Genomic DNA, 25,548 nt, shown 5'->3' on the forward strand with positions numbered 1-25,548 from the left:
TTACATTAGGCCGTAGGCAAATACAGCCGGGGTCTTGCCAAGCCATCTCACCCATGCCAGAGCTGAGTCCATCTGCCTATACTGATCTCAGGCCGAGGACATACTCCATTCTGCGGCCCAACTCAGCCAATTGTACCATCCACTCTGCGGCTCAACTCAGTCAGTTGTACCAAAACATGAATCTGAAAAAAATTTACATTAGGCCGTAGGCAAATACAGCCGGGGTCTTGCCAAGCCATCTCACCCATGCCAGAGCTGAGTCCAGCTGCCTATACTGATCTCAGGCCGAGGACATACTCCATTCTGCGGCCCAACTCAGCCAATTGTACCATCCACTCTGCGGCTCAACTCAGTCAGTTTAACCAAAACATGAATCTGAAAAAAATTTACATTAGGCCGTAGGCAAATACAGCCGGGGTCTTGCCAAGCCATCTCACCCATGCCAGAGCTGAGTCCATCTGCCTATACTGATCTCAGGCCGAGGACATACTCCATTCTGCGGCCCAACTCAGCCAATTGTACCATCCACTCTGCGGCTCAACTCAGTCAGTTGTACCAAAACATGAATCTGAAAAAAATTTACATTAGGCCGTAGGCAAATACAGCCGGGGTCTTGCCAAGCCATCTCACCCATGCCAGAGCTGAGTCCAGCTGCCTATACTGATCTCAGGCCGAGGACATACTCCATTCTGCGGCTCAACTCAGCCAATTGTACCATCCACTCTGCGGCTCAACTCAGTCAGTTGTACCAAAACATGAATCTGAAAAAAATTTACATTAGGCCGTAGGCAAATACAGCCGGGGTCTTGCCAAGCCATCTCACCCATGCCAGAGCTGAGTCCAGCTGCCTATACTGATCTCAGGCCGAGGACATACTCCATTCTGCGGCCCAACTCAGCCAATTGTACCATCCACTCTGCGGCTCAACTCAGTCAGTTTAACCAAAACATGAATCTGAAAAAAATTTACATTAGGCCGTAGGCAAATACAGCCGGGGTCTTGCCAAGCCATCTCACCCATGCCAGAGCTGAGTCCATCTGCCTATACTGATCTCAGGCCGAGGACATACTCCATTCTGCGGCCCAACTCAGCCAATTGTACCATCCACTCTGCGGCTCAACTCAGTCAGTTGTACCAAAACATGAATCTGAAAAAAATTTACATTAGGCCGTAGGCAAATACAGCCGGGGTCTTGCCAAGCCATCTCACCCATGCCAGAGCTGAGTCCAGCTGCCTATACTGATCTCAGGCCGAGGACATACTCCATTCTGCGGCCCAACTCAGCCAATTGTACCATCCACTCTGCGGCTCAACTCAGTCAGTTTAACCAAAACATGAATCTGAAAAAAATTTACATTAGGCCGTAGGCAAATACAGCCGGGGTCTTGCCAAGCCATCTCACCCATGCCAGAGCTGAGTCCATCTGCCTATACTGATCTCAGGCCGAGGACATACTCCATTCTGCGGCCCAACTCAGCCAATTGTACCATCCACTCTGCGGCTCAACTCAGTCAGTTGTACCAAAACATGAATCTGAAAAAAATTTACATTAGGCCGTAGGCAAATACAGCCGGGGTCTTGCCAAGCCATCTCACCCATGCCAGAGCTGAGTCCAGCTGCCTATACTGATCTCAGGCCGAGGACATACTCCATTCTGCGGCCCAACTCAGCCAATTGTACCATCCACTCTGCGGCTCAACTCAGTCAGTTTAACCAAAACATGAATCTGAAAAAAATTTACATTAGGCCGTAGGCAAATACAGCCGGGGTCTTGCCAAGCCATCTCACCCATGCCAGAGCTGAGTCCATCTGCCTATACTGATCTCAGGCCGAGGACATACTCCATTCTGCGGCCCAACTCAGCCAATTGTACCATCCACTCTGCGGCTCAACTCAGTCAGTTGTACCAAAACATGAATCTGAAAAAAATTTACATTAGGCCGTAGGCAAATACAGCCGGGGTCTTGCCAAGCCATCTCACCCATGCCAGAGCTGAGTCCAGCTGCCTATACTGATCTCAGGCCGAGGACATACTCCATTCTGCGGCTCAACTCAGCCAATTGTACCATCCACTCTGCGGCTCAACTCAGTCAGTTGTACCAAAACATGAATCTGAAAAAATTTTACATTAGGCCGTAGGCAAATACAGCCGGGGTCTTGCCAAGCCATCTCACCCATGCCAGAGCTGAGTCCAGCTGCCTATACTGATCTCAGGCCGAGGACATACTCCATTCTGCGGCCCAACTCAGCCAATTGTACCATCCACTCTGCGGCTCAACTCAGTCAGTTTAACCAAAACATGAATCTGAAAAAAATTTACATTAGGCCGTAGGCAAATACAGCCGGGGTCTTGCCAAGCCATCTCACCCATGCCAGAGCTGAGTCCATCTGCCTATACTGATCTCAGGCCGAGGACATACTCCATTCTGCGGCCCAACTCAGCCAATTGTACCATCCACTCTGCGGCTCAACTCAGTCAGTTTAACCAAAACATGAATCTGAAAAAAATTTACATTAGGCCGTAGGCAAATACAGCCGGGGTCTTGCCAAGCCATCTCACCCATGCCAGAGCTGAGTCCATCTGCCTATACTGATCTCAGGCCGAGGACATACTCCATTCTGCGGCCCAACTCAGCCAATTGTACCATCCACTCTGCGGCTCAACTCAGTCAGTTGTACCAAAACATGAATCTGAAAAAAATTTACATTAGGCCGTAGGCAAATACAGCCGGGGTCTTGCCAAGCCATCTCACCCATGCCAGAGCTGAGTCCAGCTGCCTATACTGATCTCAGGCCGAGGACATACTCCATTCTGCGGCTCAACTCAGCCAATTGTACCATCCACTCTGCGGCTCAACTCAGTCAGTTGTACCAAAACATGAATCTGAAAAAAATTTACATTAGGCCGTAGGCAAATACAGCCGGGGTCTTGCCAAGCCATCTCACCCATGCCAGAACTGAGTCCATCTGCCTATACTGATCTCAGGCCGAGGACATACTCCATTCTGCGGCCCAACTCAGCCAATTGTACCATCCACTCTGCGGCTCAACTCAGTCAGTTTAACCAAAACATGAATCTGAAAAAAATTTACATTAGGCCGTAGGCAAATACAGCCGGGGTCTTGCCAAGCCATCTCACCCATGCCAGAGCTGAGTCCATCTGCCTATACTGATCTCAGGCCGAGGACATACTCCATTCTGTGGCCCAACTCAGCCAATTGTACCATCCACTCTGCGGCTCAACTCAGTCAGTTGTACCAAAACATGAATCTGAAAAAAATTTACATTAGGCCGTAGGCAAATACAGCCGGGGTCTTGCCAAGCCATCTCACCCATGCCAGAGCTGAGTCCAGCTGCCTATACTGATCTCAGGCCGAGGACATACTCCATTCTGCGGCCCAACTCAGCCAATTGTACCATCCACTCTGCGGCTCAACTCAGTCAGTTTAACCAAAACATGAATCTGAAAAAAATTTACATTAGGCCGTAGGCAAATACAGCCGGGGTCTTGCCAAGCCATCTCACCCATGCCAGAGCTGAGTCCATCTGCCTATACTGATCTCAGGCCGAGGACATACTCCATTCTGCGGCCCAACTCAGCCAATTGTACCATCCACTCTGCGGCTCAACTCAGTCAGTTGTACCAAAACATGAATCTGAAAAAAATTTACATTAGGCCGTAGGCAAATACAGCCGGGGTCTTGCCAAGCCATCTCACCCATGCCAGAGCTGAGTCCAGCTGCCTATACTGATCTCAGGCCGAGGACATACTCCATTCTGCGGCCCAACTCAGCCAATTGTACCATCCACTCTGCGGCTCAACTCAGTCAGTTTAACCAAAACATGAATCTGAAAAAAATTTACATTAGGCCGTAGGCAAATACAGCCGGGGTCTTGCCAAGCCATCTCACCCATGCCAGAGCTGAGTCCAGCTGCCTATACTGATCTCAGGCCGAGGACATACTCCATTCTGCGGCTCAACTCAGCCAATTGTACCATCCACTCTGCGGCTCAACTCAGTCAGTTGTACCAAAACATTAATCTGAAAAAAATTTACATTAGGCCGTAGGCAAATACAGCCGGGGTCTTGCCAAGCCATCTCACCCATGCCAGAGCTGAGTCCAGCTGCCTATACTGATCTCAGGCCGAGGACATACTCCATTCTGCGGCCCAACTCAGCCAATTGTACCATCCACTCTGCGGCTCAACTCAGTCAGTTTAACCAAAACATGAATCTGAAAAAAATTTACATTAGGCCGTAGGCAAATACAGCCGGGGTCTTGCCAAGCCATCTCACCCATGCCAGAGCTGAGTCCATCTGCCTATACTGATCTCAGGCCGAGGACATACTCCATTCTGCGGCCCAACTCAGCCAATTGTACCATCCACTCTGCGGCTCAACTCAGTCAGTTGTACCAAAACATGAATCTGAAAAAAATTTACATTAGGCCGTAGGCAAATACAGCCGGGGTCTTGCCAAGCCATCTCACCCATGCCAGAGCTGAGTCCAGCTGCCCATACTGATCTCAGGCCGAGGACATACTCCATTCTGCGGCCCAACTCAGCCAATTGTACCATCCACTCTGCGGCTCAACTCAGTCAGTTTAACCAAAACATGAATCTGAAAAAAATTTACATTAGGCCGTAGGCAAATACAGCCGGGGTCTTGCCAAGCCATCTCACCCATGCCAGAGCTGAGTCCATCTGCCTATACTGATCTCAGGCCGAGGACATACTACATTCTGCGGCCCAACTCAGCCAATTGTACCATCCACTCTGCGGCTCAACTCAGTCAGTTGTACCAAAACATGAATCTGAAAAAAATTTACATTAGGCAGTAGGCAAATACAGCCGGGGTCTTGCCAAGCCATCTCACCCATGCCAGAGCTGAGTCCAGCTGCCTATACTGATCTCAGGCCGAGGACATACTCCATTCTGCGGCCCAACTCAGCCAATTGTACCATCCACTCTGCGGCTCAACTCAGTCAGTTTAACCAAAACATGAATCTGAAAAAAATTTACATTAGGCCGTAGGCAAATACAGCCGGGGTCTTGCCAAGCCATCTCACCCATGCCAGAGCTGAGTCCATCTGCCTATACTGATCTCAGGTCGAGGACATACTCCATTCTGCGGCCCAACTCAGCCAATTGTACCATCCACTCTGCGGCTCAACTCAGTCAGTTTAACCAAAACATGAATCTGAAAAAAATTTACATTAGGCCGTAGGCAAATACAGCCGGGGTCTTGCCAAGCCATCTCACCCATGCCAGAGCTGAGTCCAGCTGCCTATACTGATCTCAGGCCGAGGACATACTCCATTCTGCGGCTCAACTCAGCCAATTGTACCATCCACTCTGCGGCTCAACTCAGTCAGTTGTACCAAAACATGAATCTGAAAAAAATTTACATTAGGCCGTAGGCAAATACAGCCGGGGTCTTGCCAAGCCATCTCACCCATGCCAGAGCTGAGTCCAGCTGCCTATACTGATCTCAGGCCGAGGACATACTCCATTCTGCGGCCCAACTCAGCCAATTGTACCATCCACTCTGCGGCTCAACTCAGTCAGTTTAACCAAAACATGAATCTGAAAAAAATTTACATTAGGCCGTAGGCAAATACAGCCGGGGTCTTGCCAAGCCATCTCACCCATGCCAGAGCTGAGTCCATCTGCCTATACTGATCTCAGGCCGAGGACATACTCCATTCTGCGGCCCAACTCAGCCAATTGTACCATCCACTCTGCGGCTCAACTCAGTCAGTTGTACCAAAACATGAATCTGAAAAAAATTTACATTAGGCCGTAGGCAAATACAGCCGGGGTCTTGCCAAGCCATCTCACCCATGCCAGAGCTGAGTCCAGCTGCCTATACTGATCTCAGGCCGAGGACATACTCCATTCTGCGGCCCAACTCAGCCAATTGTACCATCCACTCTGCGGCTCAACTCAGTCAGTTTAACCAAAACATGAATCTGAAAAAAATTTACATTAGGCCGTAGGCAAATACAGCCGGGGTCTTGCCAAGCCATCTCACCCATGCCAGAGCTGAGTCCATCTGCCTATACTGATCTCAGGCCGAGGACATACTCCATTCTGCGGCCCAACTCAGCCAATTGTACCATCCACTCTGCGGCTCAACTCAGTCAGTTGTACCAAAACATGAATCTGAAAAAAATTTACATTAGGCCGTAGGCAAATACAGCCGGGGTCTTGCCAAGCCATCTCACCCATGCCAGAGCTGAGTCCAGCTGCCTATACTGATCTCAGGCCGAGGACATACTCCATTCTGCGGCTCAACTCAGCCAATTGTACCATCCACTCTGCGGCTCAACTCAGTCAGTTGTACCAAAACATGAATCTGAAAAAAATTTACATTAGGCCGTAGGCAAATACAGCCGGGGTCTTGCCAAGCCATCTCACCCATGCCAGAGCTGAGTCCATCTGCCTATACTGATCTCAGGCCGAGGACATACTCCATTCTGCGGCCCAACTCAGCCAATTGTACCATCCACTCTGCGGCTCAACTCAGTCAGTTTAACCAAAACATGAATCTGAAAAAAATTTACATTAGGCCGTAGGCAAATACAGCCGGGGTCTTGCCAAGCCATCTCACCCATGCCAGAGCTGAGTCCATCTGCCTATACTGATCTCAGGCCGAGGACATACTCCATTCTGCGGCCCAACTCAGCCAATTGTACCATCCACTCTGCGGCTCAACTCAGTCAGTTGTACCAAAACATGAATCTGAAAAAAAATTACATTAGGCCGTAGGCAAATACAGCCGGGGTCTTGCCAAGCCATCTCACTCATGCCAGAGCTGAGTCCATCTGCCTATACTGATCTCAGGCCGAGGACATACTCCATTCTGCGGCTCAACTCAGCCAATTGTACCATCCACTCTGCGGCTCAACTCAGTCAGTTGTACCAAAACATGAATCTGAAAAAAATTTACATTAGGCCGTAGGCAAATACAGCCGGGGTCTTGCCAAGCCATCTCACCCATGCCAGAGCTGAGTCCATCTGCCTATACTGATCTCAGGCCGAGGACATACTCCATTCTGCGGCCCAACTCAGCCAATTGTACCATCCACTCTGCGGCTCAACTCAGTCAGTTTAACCAAAACATGAATCTGAAAAAAATTTACATTAGGCCGTAGGCAAATACAGCCGGGGTCTTGCCAAGCCATCTCACCCATGCCAGAGCTGAGTCCATCTGCCTATACTGATCTCAGGCCGAGGACATACTCCATTCTGCGGCCCAACTCAGCCAATTGTACCATCCACTCTGCGGCTCAACTCAGTCAGTTGTACCAAAACATGAATCTGAAAAAAATTTACATTAGGCCGTAGGCAAATACAGCCGGGGTCTTGCCAAGCCATCTCACCCATGCCAGAGCTGAGTCCAGCTGCCTATACTGATCTCAGGCCGAGGACATACTCCATTCTGCGGCCCAACTCAGCCAATTGTACCATCCACTCTGCGGCTCAACTCAGTCAGTTTAACCAAAACATGAATCTGAAAAAAAAATTACATTAGGCCGTAGGCAAATACAGCCGGGGTCTTGCCAAGCCATCTCACCCATGCCAGAGCTGAGTCCATCTGCCTATACTGATCTCAGGCCGAGGACATACTCCATTCTGCGGCCCAACTCAGCCAATTGTACCATCCACTCTGCGGCTCAACTCAGTCAGTTGTACCAAAACATGAATCTGAAAAAAATTTACATTAGGCCGTAGGCAAATACAGCCGGGGTCTTGCCAAGCCATCTCACCCATGCCAGAGCTGAGTCCAGCTGCCTATACTGATCTCAGGCCGAGGACATACTCCATTCTGCGGCCCAACTCAGCCAATTGTACCATCCACTCTGCGGCTCAACTCAGTCAGTTTAACCAAAACATGAATCTGAAAAAAATTTACATTAGGCCGTAGGCAAATACAGCCGGGGTCTTGCCAAGCCATCTCACCCATGCCAGAGCTGAGTCCATCTGCCTATACTGATCTCAGGCCGAGGACATACTCCATTCTGCGGCCCAACTCAGCCAATTGTACCATCCACTCTGCGGCTCAACTCAGTCAGTTGTACCAAAACATGAATCTGAAAAAAATTTACATTAGGCCGTAGGCAAATACAGCCGGGGTCTTGCCAAGCCATCTCACCCATGCCAGAGCTGAGTCCAGCTGCCTATACTGATCTCAGGCCGAGGACATACTCCATTCTGCGGCTCAACTCAGCCAATTGTACCATCCACTCTGCGGCTCAACTCAGTCAGTTGTACCAAAACATGAATCTGAAAAAAATTTACATTAGGCCGTAGGCAAATACAGCCGGGGTCTTGCCAAGCCATCTCACCCATGCCAGAGCTGAGTCCAGCTGCCTATACTGATCTCAGGCCGAGGACATACTCCATTCTGCGGCCCAACTCAGCCAATTGTACCATCCACTCTGCGGCTCAACTCAGTCAGTTTAACCAAAACATGAATCTGAAAAAAATTTACATTAGGCCGTAGGCAAATACAGCCGGGGTCTTGCCAAGCCATCTCACCCATGCCAGAGCTGAGTCCATCTGCCTATACTGATCTCAGGCCGAGGACATACTCCATTCTGCGGCCCAACTCAGCCAATTGTACCATCCACTCTGCGGCTCAACTCAGTCAGTTGTACCAAAACATGAATCTGAAAAAAATTTACATTAGGCCGTAGGCAAATACAGCCGGGGTCTTGCCAAGCCATCTCACCCATGCCAGAGCTGAGTCCAGCTGCCTATACTGATCTCAGGCCGAGGACATACTCCATTCTGCGGCCCAACTCAGCCAATTGTACCATCCACTCTGCGGCTCAACTCAGTCAGTTTAACCAAAACATGAATCTGAAAAAAATTTACATTAGGCCGTAGGCAAATACAGCCGGGGTCTTGCCAAGCCATCTCACCCATGCCAGAGCTGAGTCCATCTGCCTATACTGATCTCAGGCCGAGGACATACTCCATTCTGCGGCCCAACTCAGCCAATTGTACCATCCACTCTGCGGCTCAACTCAGTCAGTTGTACCAAAACATGAATCTGAAAAAAATTTACATTAGGCCGTAGGCAAATACAGCCGGGGTCTTGCCAAGCCATCTCACCCATGCCAGAGCTGAGTCCAGCTGCCTATACTGATCTCAGGCCGAGGACATACTCCATTCTGCGGCCCAACTCAGCCAATTGTACCATCCACTCTGCGGCTCAACTCAGTCAGTTTAACCAAAACATGAATCTGAAAAAAATTTACATTAGGCCGTAGGCAAATACAGCCGGGGTCTTGCCAAGCCATCTCACCCATGCCAGAGCTGAGTCCATCTGCCTATACTGATCTCAGGCCGAGGACATACTCCATTCTGCGGCCCAACTCAGCCAATTGTACCATCCACTCTGCGGCTCAACTCAGTCAGTTGTACCAAAACATGAATCTGAAAAAAATTTACATTAGGCCGTAGGCAAATACAGCCGGGGTCTTGCCAAGCCATCTCACCCATGCCAGAGCTGAGTCCAGCTGCCTATACTGATCTCAGGCCGAGGACATACTCCATTCTGCGGCTCAACTCAGCCAATTGTACCATCCACTCTGCGGCTCAACTCAGTCAGTTGTACCAAAACATGAATCTGAAAAAATTTTACATTAGGCCGTAGGCAAATACAGCCGGGGTCTTGCCAAGCCATCTCACCCATGCCAGAGCTGAGTCCAGCTGCCTATACTGATCTCAGGCCGAGGACATACTCCATTCTGCGGCCCAACTCAGCCAATTGTACCATCCACTCTGCGGCTCAACTCAGTCAGTTTAACCAAAACATGAATCTGAAAAAAATTTACATTAGGCCGTAGGCAAATACAGCCGGGGTCTTGCCAAGCCATCTCACCCATGCCAGAGCTGAGTCCATCTGCCTATACTGATCTCAGGCCGAGGACATACTCCATTCTGCGGCCCAACTCAGCCAATTGTACCATCCACTCTGCGGCTCAACTCAGTCAGTTTAACCAAAACATGAATCTGAAAAAAATTTACATTAGGCCGTAGGCAAATACAGCCGGGGTCTTGCCAAGCCATCTCACCCATGCCAGAGCTGAGTCCATCTGCCTATACTGATCTCAGGCCGAGGACATACTCCATTCTGCGGCCCAACTCAGCCAATTGTACCATCCACTCTGCGGCTCAACTCAGTCAGTTGTACCAAAACATGAATCTGAAAAAAATTTACATTAGGCCGTAGGCAAATACAGCCGGGGTCTTGCCAAGCCATCTCACCCATGCCAGAGCTGAGTCCAGCTGCCTATACTGATCTCAGGCCGAGGACATACTCCATTCTGCGGCTCAACTCAGCCAATTGTACCATCCACTCTGCGGCTCAACTCAGTCAGTTGTACCAAAACATGAATCTGAAAAAAATTTACATTAGGCCGTAGGCAAATACAGCCGGGGTCTTGCCAAGCCATCTCACCCATGCCAGAGCTGAGTCCATCTGCCTATACTGATCTCAGGCCGAGGACATACTCCATTCTGCGGCCCAACTCAGCCAATTGTACCATCCACTCTGCGGCTCAACTCAGTCAGTTTAACCAAAACATGAATCTGAAAAAAATTTACATTAGGCCGTAGGCAAATACAGCCGGGGTCTTGCCAAGCCATCTCACCCATGCCAGAGCTGAGTCCATCTGCCTATACTGATCTCAGGCCGAGGACATACTCCATTCTGTGGCCCAACTCAGCCAATTGTACCATCCACTCTGCGGCTCAACTCAGTCAGTTGTACCAAAACATGAATCTGAAAAAAATTTACATTAGGCCGTAGGCAAATACAGCCGGGGTCTTGCCAAGCCATCTCACCCATGCCAGAGCTGAGTCCAGCTGCCTATACTGATCTCAGGCCGAGGACATACTCCATTCTGCGGCCCAACTCAGCCAATTGTACCATCCACTCTGCGGCTCAACTCAGTCAGTTTAACCAAAACATGAATCTGAAAAAAATTTACATTAGGCCGTAGGCAAATACAGCCGGGGTCTTGCCAAGCCATCTCACCCATGCCAGAGCTGAGTCCATCTGCCTATACTGATCTCAGGCCGAGGACATACTCCATTCTGCGGCCCAACTCAGCCAATTGTACCATCCACTCTGCGGCTCAACTCAGTCAGTTGTACCAAAACATGAATCTGAAAAAAATTTACATTAGGCCGTAGGCAAATACAGCCGGGGTCTTGCCAAGCCATCTCACCCATGCCAGAGCTGAGTCCAGCTGCCTATACTGATCTCAGGCCGAGGACATACTCCATTCTGCGGCCCAACTCAGCCAATTGTACCATCCACTCTGCGGCTCAACTCAGTCAGTTTAACCAAAACATGAATCTGAAAAAAATTTACATTAGGCCGTAGGCAAATACAGCCGGGGTCTTGCCAAGCCATCTCACCCATGCCAGAGCTGAGTCCAGCTGCCTATACTGATCTCAGGCCGAGGACATACTCCATTCTGCGGCTCAACTCAGCCAATTGTACCATCCACTCTGCGGCTCAACTCAGTCAGTTGTACCAAAACATTAATCTGAAAAAAATTTACATTAGGCCGTAGGCAAATACAGCCGGGGTCTTGCCAAGCCATCTCACCCATGCCAGAGCTGAGTCCAGCTGCCTATACTGATCTCAGGCCGAGGACATACTCCATTCTGCGGCCCAACTCAGCCAATTGTACCATCCACTCTGCGGCTCAACTCAGTCAGTTTAACCAAAACATGAATCTGAAAAAAATTTACATTAGGCCGTAGGCAAATACAGCCGGGGTCTTGCCAAGCCATCTCACCCATGCCAGAGCTGAGTCCATCTGCCTATACTGATCTCAGGCCGAGGACATACTCCATTCTGCGGCCCAACTCAGCCAATTGTACCATCCACTCTGCGGCTCAACTCAGTCAGTTGTACCAAAACATGAATCTGAAAAAAAATTACATTAGGCCGTAGGCAAATACAGCCGGGGTCTTGCCAAGCCATCTCACCCATGCCAGAGCTGAGTCCAGCTGCCCATACTGATCTCAGGCCGAGGACATACTCCATTCTGCGGCCCAACTCAGCCAATTGTACCATCCACTCTGCGGCTCAACTCAGTCAGTTTAACCAAAACATGAATCTGAAAAAAATTTACATTAGGCCGTAGGCAAATACAGCCGGGGTCTTGCCAAGCCATCTCACCCATGCCAGAGCTGAGTCCATCTGCCTATACTGATCTCAGGCCGAGGACATACTACATTCTGCGGCCCAACTCAGCCAATTGTACCATCCACTCTGCGGCTCAACTCAGTCAGTTGTACCAAAACATGAATCTGAAAAAAATTTACATTAGGCCGTAGGCAAATACAGCCGGGGTCTTGCCAAGCCATCTCACCCATGCCAGAGCTGAGTCCATCTGCCTATACTGATCTCAGGCCGAGGACATACTCCATTCTGCGGCCCAACTCAGCCAATTGTACCATCCACTCTGCGGCTCAACTCAGTCAGTTTAACCAAAACATGAATCTGAAAAAAATTTACATTAGGCCGTAGGCAAATACAGCCGGGGTCTTGCCAAGCCATCTCACCCATGCCAGAGCTGAGTCCATCTGCCTATACTGATCTCAGGCCGAGGACATACTCCATTCTGCGGCCCAACTCAGCCAATTGTACCATCCACTCTGCGGCTCAACTCAGTCAGTTGTACCAAAACATGAATCTGAAAAAAATTTACATTAGGCCGTAGGCAAATACAGCCGGGGTCTTGCCAAGCCATCTCACCCATGCCAGAGCTGAGTCCATCTGCCTATACTGATCTCAGGCCGAGGACATACTCCATTCTGCGGCCCAACTCAGCCAATTGTACCATCCACTCTGCGGCTCAACTCAGTCAGTTTAACCAAAACATGAATCTGAAAAAAATTTACATTAGGCCGTAGGCAAATACAGCCGGGGTCTTGCCAAGCCATCTCACCCATGCCAGAGCTGAGTCCATCTGCCTATACTGATCTCAGGCCGAGGACATACTCCATTCTGCGGCCCAACTCAGCCAATTGTACCATCCACTCTGCGGCTCAACTCAGTCAGTTGTACCAAAACATGAATCTGAAAAAAATTTACATTAGGCCGTAGGCAAATACAGCCGGGGTCTTGCCAAGCCATCTCACCCATGCCAGAGCTGAGTCCATCTGCCTATACTGATCTCAGGCCGAGGACATACTCCATTCTGCGGCCCAACTCAGCCAATTGTACCATCCACTCTGCGGCTCAACTCAGTCAGTTGTACCAAAACATGAATCTGAAAAAAATTTACATTAGGCCGTAGGCAAATACAGCCGGGGTCTTGCCAAGCCATCTCACCCATGCCAGAGCTGAGTCCAGCTGCCTATACTGATCTCAGGCCGAGGACATACTCCATTCTGCGGCTCAACTCAGCCAATTGTACCATCCACTCTGCGGCTCAACTCAGTCAGTTGTACCAAAACATGAATCTGAAAAAATTTTACATTAGGCCGTAGGCAAATACAGCCGGGGTCTTGCCAAGCCATCTCACCCATGCCAGAGCTGAGTCCATCTGCCTATACTGATCTCAGGCCGAGGACATACTCCATTCTGCGGCCCAACTCAGCCAATTGTACCATCCACTCTGCGGCTCAACTCAGTCAGTTGTACCAAAACATGAATCTGAAAAAAATTTACATTAGGCCGTAGGCAAATACAGCCGGGGTCTTGCCAAGCCATCTCACCCATGCCAGAGCTGAGTCCATCTGCCTATACTGATCTCAGGCCGGGGACATACTCCATTCTGCGGCCCAACTCAGCCAATTGTACCATCCACTCTGCGGCTCAACTCAGTCAGTTGTACCAAAACATGAATCTGAAAAAAATTTACATTAGGCCGTAGGCAAATACAGCCGGGGTCTTGCCAAGCCATCTCACCCATGCCAGAGCTGAGTCCAGCTGCCTATACTGATCTCAGGCCGAGGACATACTCCATTCTGCGGCCCAACTCAGCCAATTGTACCATCCACTCTGCGGCTCAACTCAGTCAGTTTAACCAAAACATGAATCTGAAAAAAATTTACATTAGGCCGTAGGCAAATACAGCCGGGGTCTTGCCAAGCCATCTCACCCATGCCAGAGCTGAGTCCATCTGCCTATACTGATCTCAGGCCGAGGACATACTCCATTCTGCGGCCCAACTCAGCCAATTGTACCATCCACTCTGCGGCTCAACTCAGTCAGTTGTACCAAAACATGAATCTGAAAAAAATTTACATTAGGCCGTAGGCAAATACAGCCGGGGTCTTGCCAAGCCATCTCACCCATGCCAGAGCTGAGTCCAGCTGCCTATACTGATCTCAGGCCGAGGACATACTCCATTCTGCGGCCCAACTCAGCCAATTGTACCATCCACTCTGCGGCTCAACTCAGTCAGTTTAACCAAAACATGAATCTGAAAAAGATTTACATTAGGCCGTAGGCAAATACAGCCGGGGTCTTGCCAAGCCATCTCACCCATGCCAGAGCTGAGTCCATCTGCCTATACTGATCTCAGGCCGAGGACAATTGTACCATCCACTCTGCGGCTCAACTCAGTCAGTTTAACCAAAACATGAATCTGAAAAAAATTTACATTAGGCCGTAGGCAAATACAGCCGGGGTCTTGCCAAGCCATCTCACCCATGCCAGAGCTGAGTCCATCTGCCTATACTGATCTCAGGCCGAGGACATACTCCATTCTGCGGCCCAACTCAGCCAATTGTACCATCCACTCTGCGGCTCAACTCAGTCAGTTGTACCAAAACATGAATCTGAAAAAAATTTACATTAGGCCGTAGGCAAATACAGCCGGGGTCTTGCCAAGCCATCTCACTCATGCCAGAGCTGAGTCCAGCTGCCTATACTGATCTCAGGCCGAGGACATACTCCATTCTGCGGCTCAACTCAGCCAATTGTACCATCCACTCTGCGGCTCAAATCAGTCAGTTGTACCAAAACATGAATCTGAAAAAAATTTACATTAGGCCGTAGGCAAATACAGCCGGGGTCTTGCCAAGCCATCTCACCCATGCCAGAGCTGAGTCCATCTGCCTATACTGATCTCAGGCCGAGGACATACTCCATTCTGCGGCCCAACTCAGCCAATTGTACCATCCACTCTGCGGCTCAACTCAGTCAGTTTAACCAAAACATGAATCTGAAAAAAATTTACATTAGGCCGTAGGCAAATACAGCCGGGGTCTTGCCAAGCCATCTCACCCATGCCAGAGCTGAGTCCATCTGCCTATACTGATCTCAGGCCGAGGACATACTCCATTCTGCGGCCCAACTCAGCCAATTGTACCATCCACTCTGCGGCTCAACTCAGTCAGTTGTACCAAAACATGAATCTGAAAAAAATTTACATTAGGCCGTAGGCAAATACAGCCGGGGTCTTGCCAAGCCATCTCACCCATGCCAGAGCTGAGTCCAGCTGCCTATACTGATCTCAGGCCGAGGACATACTCCATTCTGCGGCCCAACTCAGCCAATTGTACCATCCACTCTGCGGCTCAACTCAGTCAGTTTAACCAAAACATGAATCTGAAAAAAATTTACATTAGGCCGTAGGCAAATACAGCCGGGGTCTTGCCAAGCCATCTCACCCATGCCAGAGCTGAGTCCATCTGCCTATACTGATCTCAGGCCGAGGACATACTCCATTCTGCGGCCCAACTCAGCCAATTGTACCATCCACTCTGCGGCTCAACTCAGTCAGTTGTACCAAAACATGAATCTGAAAAAAATTTACATTAGGCCGTAGGCAAATACAGCCGGGGTCTTGCCAAGCCATCTCACCCATGCCAGAGCTGAGTCCAGCTGCCTATACTGATCTCAGGCCGAGGACATACTCCATTCTGCGGCCCAACTCAGCCAATTGTACCATCCACTCTGCGGCTCAACTCAGTCAGTTTAACCAAAACATGAATCTGAAAAAAATTTACATTAGGCCGTAGGCAAATACAGCCGGGGTCTTGCCAAGCCATCTCACCCATGCCAGAGCTGAGTCCATCTGCCTGTACTGATCTCAGGCCGAGGACATACTCCATTCTGCGGCCCAACTCAGCCAATTGTACCATCCACTCTGCGGCTCAACTCAGTCAGTTGTACCAAAACATGAATCTGAAAAAAATTTACATTAGGCCGTAGGCAAATACAGCCGGGGTCTTGCCAAGCCATCTCACCCATGCCAGAGCTGAGTCCAGCTGCCTATACTGATCTCAGGCCGAGGACATACTCCATTCTGCGGCTCAACTCAGCCAATTGTACCATCCACTCTGCGGCTCAACTCAGTCAGTTGTACCAAAACATGAATCTGAAAAAAATTTACATTAGGCCGTAGGCAAATACAGCCGGGGTCTTGCCAAGCCATCTCACCCATGCCAGAGCTGAGTCCAGCTGCCTATACTGATCTCAGGCCGAGGACATACTCCATTCTGCGGCCCAACTCAGCCAATTGTACCATCCACTCTGCGGCTCAACTCAGTCAGTTTAACCAAAACATGAATCTGAAAAAAATTTACATTAGGCCGTAGGCAAATACAGCCGGGGTCTTGCCAAGCCATCTCACCCATGCCAGAGCTGAGTCCATCTGCCTATACTGATCTCAGGCCGAGGACATACTCCATTCTGCGGCCCAACTCAGCCAATTGTACCATCCACTCTGCGGCTCAACTCAGTCAGTTGTACCAAAACATGAATCTGAAAAAAATTTACATTAGGCCGTAGGCAAATACAGCCGGGGTCTTGCCAAGCCATCTCACCCATGCCAGAGCTGAGTCCAGCTGCCTATACTGATCTCAGGCCGAGGACATACTCCATTCTGCGGCCCAACTCAGCCAATTGTACCATCCACTCTGCGGCTCAACTCAGTCAGTTTAACCAAAACATGAATCTGAAAAAAATTTACATTAGGCCGTAGGCAAATACAGCCGGGGTCTTGCCAAGCCATCTCACCCATGCCAGAGCTGAGTCCATCTGCCTATACTGATCTCAGGCCGAGGACATACTCCATTCTGCGGCCCAACTCAGCCAATTGTACCATCCACTCTGCGGCTCAACTCAGTCAGTTGTACCAAAACATGAATCTGAAAAAAATTTACATTAGGCCGTAGGCAAATACAGCCGGGGTCTTGCCAAGCCATCTCACCCATGCCAGAGCTGAGTCCAGCTGCCTATACTGATCTCAGGCCGAGGACAATTGTACCATCCACTCTGCGGCTCAACTCAGTCAGTTTAACCAAAACATGAATCTGAAAAAAATTTACATTAGGCCGTAGGCAAATACAGCCGGGGTCTTGCCAAGCCATCTCACCCATGCCAGAGCTGAGTCCATCTGCCTATACTGATCTCAGGCCGAGGACATACTCCATTCTGCGGCCCAACTCAGCCAATTGTACCATCCACTCTGCGGCTCAACTCAGTCAGTTGTACCAAAACATGAATCTGAAAAAAATTTACATTAGGCCGTAGGCAAATACAGCCGGGGTCTTGCCAAGCCATCTCACTCATGCCAGAGCTGAGTCCAGCTGCCTATACTGATCTCAGGCCGAGGACATACTCCATTCTGCGGCTCAACTCAGCCAATTGTACCATCCACTCTGCGGCTCAAATCAGTCAGTTGTACCAAAACATGAATCTGAAAAAAATTTACATTAGGCCGTAGGCAAATACAGCCGGGGTCTTGCCAAGCCATCTCACCCATGCCAGAGCTGAGTCCATCTGCCTATACTGATCTCAGGCCGAGGACATACTCCATTCTGCGGCCCAACTCAGCCAATTGTACCATCCACTCTGCGGCTCAACTCAGTCAGTTTAACCAAAACATGAATCTGAAAAAAATTTACATTAGGCCGTAGGCAAATACAGCCGGGGTCTTGCCAAGCCATCTCACCCATGCCAGAGCTGAGTCCATCTGCCTATACTGATCTCAGGCCGAGGACATACTCCATTCTGCGGCCCAACTCAGCCAATTGTACCATCCACTCTGCGGCTCAACTCAGTCAGTTGTACCAAAACATGAATCTGAAAAAAATTTACATTAGGCCGTAGGCAAATACAGCCGGGGTCTTGCCAAGCCATCTCACCCATGCCAGAGCTGAGTCCAGCTGCCTATACTGATCTCAGGCCGAGGACATACTCCATTCTGCGGCCCAACTCAGCCAATTGTACCATCCACTCTGCGGCTCAACTCAGTCAGTTTAACCAAAACATGAATCTGAAAAAAATTTACATTAGGCCGTAGGCAAATACAGCCGGGGTCTTGCCAAGCCATCTCACCCATGCCAGAGCTGAGTCCATCTGCCTATACTGATCTCAGGCCGAGGACATACTCCATTCTGCGGCCCAACTCAGCCAATTGTACCATCCACTCTGCGGCTCAACTCAGTCAGTTGTACCAAAACATGAATCTGAAAAAAAATTTACATTAGGCCGTAGGCAAATACAGCCGGGGTCTTGCCAAGCCATCTCACCCATGCCAGAGCTGAGTCCAGCTGCCTATACTGATCTCAGGCCGAGGACATACTCCATTCTGCGGCCCAACTCAGCCAATTGTTGTACCAAAACATGAATCTGAAAAAAATTTACATTAGGCCGTAGGCAAATACAGCCGGGGTCTTGCCAAGCCATCTCACCCATGCCAGAGCTGAGTCCAGCTGCCTATACTGATCTCAGGCCGAGGACATACTCCATTCTGCGGCCCAACTCAGCCAATTGTACCATCCACTCTGCGGCTCAACTCAGTCAGTTTAACCAAAACATGAATCTGAAAAAAATTTACATTAGGCCGTAGGCAAATACAGCCGGGGTCTTGCCAAGCCATCTCACCCATGCCAGAGCTGAGTCCATCTGCCTATACTGATCTCAGGCCGAGGACATACTCCATTCTGCGGCCCAACTCAGCCAATTGTACCATCCACTCTGCGGCTCAACTCAGTCAGTTGTACCAAAACATGAATCTGAAAAAAATTTACATTAGGCCGTAGGCAAATACAGCCGGGGTCTTGCCAAGCCATCTCACCCATGCCAGAGCTGAGTCCAGCTGCCTATACTGATCTCAGGCCGAGGACATACTCCATTCTGCGGCTCAACTCAGCCAATTGTACCATCCACTCTGCGGCTCAACTCAGTCAGTTGTACCAAAACATGAATCTGAAAAAAATTTACATTAGGCCGTAGGCAAATACAGCCGGGGTCTTGCCAAGCCATCTCACCCATGCCAGAGCTGAGTCCATCTGCCTATACTGATCTCAGGCCGAGGACATACTCCATTCTGCGGCCCAACTCAGCCAATTGTACCATCCACTCTGCGGCTCAACTCAGTCAGTTTAACCAAAACATGAATCTGAAAAAAATTTACATTAGGCCGTAGGCAAATACAGCCGGGGTCTTGCCAAGCCATCTCACCCATGCCAGAGCTGAGTCCATCTGCCTATACTGATCTCAGGCCGAGGACATACTCCATTCTGCGGCCCAACTCAGCCAATTGTACCATCCACTCTGCGGCTCAACTCAGTCAGTTGTACCAAAACATGAATCTGAAAAAAATTTACATTAGGCCGTAGGCAAATACAGCCGGGGTCTTGCCAAGCCATCTCACCCATGCCAGAGCTGAGTCCAGCTGCCTATACTGATCTCAGGCCGAGGACATACTCCATTCTGCGGCTCAAATCAGCCAATTGTACCATCCACTCTGCGGCTCAACTCAGTCAGTTGTACCAAAACATGAATCTGAAAAAAATTTACATTAGGCCGTAGGCAAATACAGCCGGGGTCTTGCCAAGCCATCTCACCCATGCCAGAGTTGAGTCCAGCTGCCTATACTGATCTCAGGCCGAGGACATACTCCATTCTGCGGCCCAACTCAGCCAATTGTACCATCCACTCTGCGGCTCAACTCAGTCAGTTGTACCAAAACATGAATCTGAAAAAAATTTACATTAGGCCGTAGGCAAATACAGCCGGGGTCTTGCCAAGCCATCTCACCCATGCCAGAGCTGAGTCCAGCTGCCTATACTGATCTCAGGCCGAGGACATACTCCATTCTGCGGCCCAACTCAGCCAATTGTACCATCCACTCTGCGGCTCAACTCAGTCAGTTTAACCAAAACATGAATCTGAAAAAAATTTACATTAGGCCGTAGGCAAATACAGCCGGGGTCTTGCCAAGCCATCTCACCCATGCCAGAGCTGAGTCCATCTGCCTATACTGATCTCAGGCCGAGGACATACTCCATTCTGCGGCCCAACTCAGCCAATTGTACCATCCACTCTGCGGCTCAACTCAGTCAGTTGTACCAAAACATGAATCTGAAAAAAATTTACATTAGGCCGTAGGCAAATACAGCCGGGGTCTTGCCAAGCCATCTCACCCATGCCAGAGCTGAGTCCAGCTGCCTATACTGATCTCAGGCCGAGGACATACTCCATTCTGCGGCCCAACTCAGCCAATTGTACCATCCACTCTGCGGCTCAACTCAGTCAGTTTAACCAAAACATGAATCTGAAAAAAATTTACATTAGGCCGTAGGCAAATACAGCCGGGGTCTTGCCAAGCCATCTCACCCATGCCAGAGCTGAGTCCATCTGCCTATACTGATCTCAGGCCGAGGACATACTCCATTCTGCGGCCCAACTCAGCCAATTGTACCATCCACTCTGCGGCTCAACTCAGTCAGTTGTACCAAAACATGAATCTGAAAAAAATTTACATTAGGCCGTAGGCAAATACAGCCGGGGTCTTGCCAAGCCATCTCACCCATGCCAGAGCTGAGTCCATCTGTCTATACTGATCTCAGGCCGAGGACATACTCCATTCTGCGGCCCAACTCAGCCAATTGTACCATCCACTCTGCGGCTCAACTCAGTCAGTTGTACCGAAACATGAATCTGAAAAAAATTTACATTAGGCCGTAGGCAAATACAGCCGGGGTCTTGCCAAGCCATCTCACCCATGCCAGAGCTGAGTCCAGCTGCCTATACTGATCTCAGGCCGAGGACATACTCCATTCTGCGGCCCAACTCAGCCAATTGTACCATCCACTCTGCGGCTCAACTCAGTCAGTTTAACCAAAACATGAATCTGAAAAAAATTTACATTAGGCCGTAGGCAAATACAGCCGGGGTCTTGCCAAGCCATCTCACCCATGCCAGAGCTGAGTCCATCTGCCTATACTGATCTCAGGCCGAGGACATACTCCATTCTGCGGCCCAACTCAGCCAATTGTACCATCCACTCTGCGGCTCAACTCAGTCAGTTGTACCAAAACATGAATCTGAAAAAAATTTACATTAGGCCGTAGGCAAATACAGCCGGGGTCTTGCCAAGCCATCTCACCCATGCCAGAGCTGAGTCCAGCTGCCTATACTGATCTCAGGCCGAGGACATACTCCATTCTGCGGCCCAACTCAGCCAATTGTACCATCCACTCTGCGGCTCAACTCAGTCAGTTTAACCAAAACATGAATCTGAAAAAAATTTACATTAGGCCGTAGGCAAATACAGCCGGGGTCTTGCCAAGCCATCTCACCCATGCCAGAGCTGAGTCCATCTGCCTATACTGATCTCAGGCCGAGGACATACTCCATTCTGCGGCCCAACTCAGCCAATTGTACCATCCACTCTGCGGCTCAACTCAGTCAGTTTAACCAAAACATGAATCTGAAAAAAATTTACATTAGGCCGTAGGCAAATACAGCCGGGGTCTTGCCAAGCCATCTCACCCATGCCAGAGCTGAGTCCATCTGCCTATACTGATCTCAGGCCGAGGACATACTCCATTCTGCGGCCCAACTCAGCCAATTGTACCATCCACTCTGCGGCTCAACTCAGTCAGTTTAACCAAAACATGAATCTGAAAAAAATTTACATTAGGCCGTAGGCAAATACAGCCGGGGTCTTGCCAAGCCATCTCACCCATGCCAGAGCTGAGTCCATCTGCCTATACTGATCTCAGGCCGAGGACATACTCCATTCTGCGGCCCAACTCAGCCAATTGTACCATCCACTCTGCGGCTCAACTCAGTCAGTTGTACCAAAACATGAATCTGAAAAAAATTTACATTAGGCCGTAGGCAAATACAGCCGGGGTCTTGCCAAGCCATCTCACCCATGCCAGAGCTGAGTCCATCTGCCTATACTGATCTCAGGCCGAGGACATACTCCATTCTGCGGCCCAACTCAGCCAATTGTACCATCCACTCTGCGGCTCAACTCAGTCAGTTTAACCAAAACATGAATCTGAAAAAAATTTACATTAGGCCGTAGGCAAATACAGCCGGGGTCTTGCCAAGCCATCTCACCCATGCCAGAACTGAGTCCATCTGCCTATACTGATCTCAGGCCGAGGACATACTCCATTCTGCGGCCCAACTCAGCCAATTGTACCATCCACTCTGCGGCTCAACTCAGTCAGTTGTACCAAAACATGAATCTGAAAAAAATTTACATTAGGCCGTAGGCAAATACAGCCGGGGTCTTGCCAAGCCATCTCACCCATGCCAGAGCTGAGTCCAGCTGCCTATACTGATCTCAGGCCGAGGACATACTCCATTCTGCGGCTCAACTCAGCCAATTGTACCATCCACTCTGCGGCTCAACTCAGTCAGTTGTACCAAAACATGAATCTGAAAAAAATTTACATTAGGCCGTAGGCAAATACAGCCGGGGTCTTGCCAAGCCATCTCACCCATGCCAGAGCTGAGTCCATCTGCCTATACTGATCTCAGGCCGAGGACATACTCCATTCTGCGGCCCAACTCAGCCAATTGTACCATCCACTCTGCGGCTCAACTCAGTCAGTTGTACCAAAACATGAATCTGAAAAAAATTTACATTAGGCCGTAGGCAAATACAGCCGGGGTCTTGCCAAGCCATCTCACCCATGCCAGAGCTGAGTCCAGCTGCCTATACTGATCTCAGGCCGAGGACATACTCCATTCTGCGGCCCAACTCAGCCAATTGTACCATCCACTCTGCGGCTCAACTCAGTCAGTTTAACCAAAACATGAATCTGAAAAAATTTTACATTAGGCCGTAGGCAAATACAGCCGGGGTCTTGCCAAGCCATCTCACCCATGCCAGAGCTGAGTCCATCTGCCTATACTGATCTCAGGCCGAGGACATACTCCATTCTGCGGCCCAACTCAGCCAATTGTACCATCCACTCTGCGGCTCAACTCAGTCAGTTTAACCAAAACATGAATCTGAAAAAAATTTACATTAGGCCGTAGGCAAATACAGCCGGGGTCTTGCCAAGCCATCTCACCCATGCCAGAGCTGAGTCCATCTGCCTATACTGATCTCAGGCCGAGGACATACTCCATTCTGCGGCCCAACTCAGCCAATTGTACCATCCACTCTGCGGCTCAACTCAGTCAGTTGTACCAAAACATGAATCTGAAAAAAATTTACATTAGGCCGTAGGCAAATACAGCCGGGGTCTTGCCAAGCCATCTCACCCATGCCAGAGCTGAGTCCAGCTGCCTATACTGATCTCAGGCCGAGGACATACTCCATTCTGCGGCTCAACTCAGCCAATTGTACCATCCACTCTGCGGCTCAACTCAGTCAGTTGTACCAAAACATGAATCTGAAAAAAATTTACATTAGGCCGTAGGCAAATACAGCCGGGGTCTTGCCAAGCCATCTCACCCATGCCAGAGCTGAGTCCATCTGCCTATACTGATCTCAGGCCGAGGACATACTCCATTCTGCGGCCCAACTCAGCCAATTGTACCATCCACTCTGCGGCTCAACTCAGTCAGTTTAACCAAAACATGAATCTGAAAAAAATTTACATTAGGCCGTAGGCAAATACAGCCGGGGTCTTGCCAAGCCATCTCACCCATGCCAGAGCTGAGTCCATCTGCCTATACTGATCTCAGGCCGAGGACATACTCCATTCTGCGGCCCAACTCAGCCAATTGTACCATCCACTCTGCGGCTCAACTCAGTCAGTTGTACCAAAACATGAATCTGAAAAAAATTTACATTAGGCCGTAGGCAAATACAGCCGGGGTCTTGCCAAGCCATCTCACCCATGCCAGAGCTGAGTCCAGCTGCCTATACTGATCTCAGGCCGAGGACATACTCCATTCTGCGGCCCAACTCAGCCAATTGTACCATCCACTCTGCGGCTCAACTCAGTCAGTTTAACCAAAACATGAATCTGAAAAAAATTTACATTAGGCCGTAGGCAAATACAGCCGGGGTCTTGCCAAGCCATCTCACCCATGCCAGAGCTGAGTCCATCTGCCTATACTGATCTCAGGCCGAGGACATACTCCATTCTGCGGCCCAACTCAGCCAATTGTACCATCCACTCTGCGGCTCAACTCAGTCAGTTGTACCAAAACATGAATCTGAAAAAAATTTACATTAGGCCGTAGGCAAATACAGCCGGGGTCTTGCCAAGCCATCTCACCCATGCCAGAGCTGAGTCCAGCTGCCTATACTGATCTCAGGCCGAGGACATACTCCATTCTGCGGCCCAACTCAGCCAATTGTACCATCCACTCTGCGGCTCAACTCAGTCAGTTTAACCAAAACATGAATCTGAAAAAAATTTACATTAGGCCGTAGGCAAATACAGCCGGGGTCTTGCCAAGCCATCTCACCCATGCCAGAGCTGAGTCCATCTGCCTATACTGATCTCAGGCCGAGGACATACTCCATTCTGCGGCCCAACTCAGCCAATTGTACCATCCACTCTGCGGCTCAACTCAGTCAGTTGTACCAAAACATGAATCTGAAAAAAATTTACATTAGGCCGTAGGCAAATACAGCCGGGGTCTTGCCAAGCCATCTCACCCATGCCAGAGCTGAGTCCATCTGCCTATACTGATCTCAGGCCGAGGACATACTCCATTCTGCGGCCCAACTCAGCCAATTGTACCATCCACTCTGCGGCTCAACTCAGTCAGTTTAACCAAAACATGAATCTGAAAAAAATTTACATTAGGCCGTAGGCAAATACAGCCGGGGTCTTGCCAAGCCATCTCACCCATGCCAGAGCTGAGTCCATCTGCCTATACTGATCTCAGGCCGAGGACATACTCCATTCTGCGACCCAACTCAGCCAATTGTACCATCCACTCTGCGGCTCAACTCAGTCAGTTGTACCAAAACATGAATCTGAAAAAAATTTACATTAGGCCGTAGGCAAATACAGCCGGGGTCTTGCCAAGCCATCTCACCCATGCCAGAGCTGAGTCCAGCTGCCTATACTGATCTCAGGCCGAGGACATACTCCATTCTGCGGCTCAACTCAGCCAATTGTACCATCCACTCTGCGGCTCAACTCAGTCAGTTGTACCAAAACATGAATCTGAAAAAAATTTACATTAGGCCGTAGGCAAATACAGCCGGGGTCTTGCCAAGCCATCTCACCCATGCCAGAGCTGAGTCCATCTGCCTATACTGATCTCAGGCCGAGGACATACTCCATTCTGCGGCCCAACTCAGCCAATTGTACCATCCACTCTGCGGCTCAACT

This window comes from Ochlerotatus camptorhynchus, unplaced genomic scaffold (genome assembly GCF_037179485.1).
Source record: "Ochlerotatus camptorhynchus isolate MF236.1 unplaced genomic scaffold, CSIRO-AGI_Acam_v1.1 ptg000894l, whole genome shotgun sequence".
NCBI lineage: Eukaryota > Metazoa > Arthropoda > Insecta > Diptera > Culicidae > Ochlerotatus > Ochlerotatus camptorhynchus.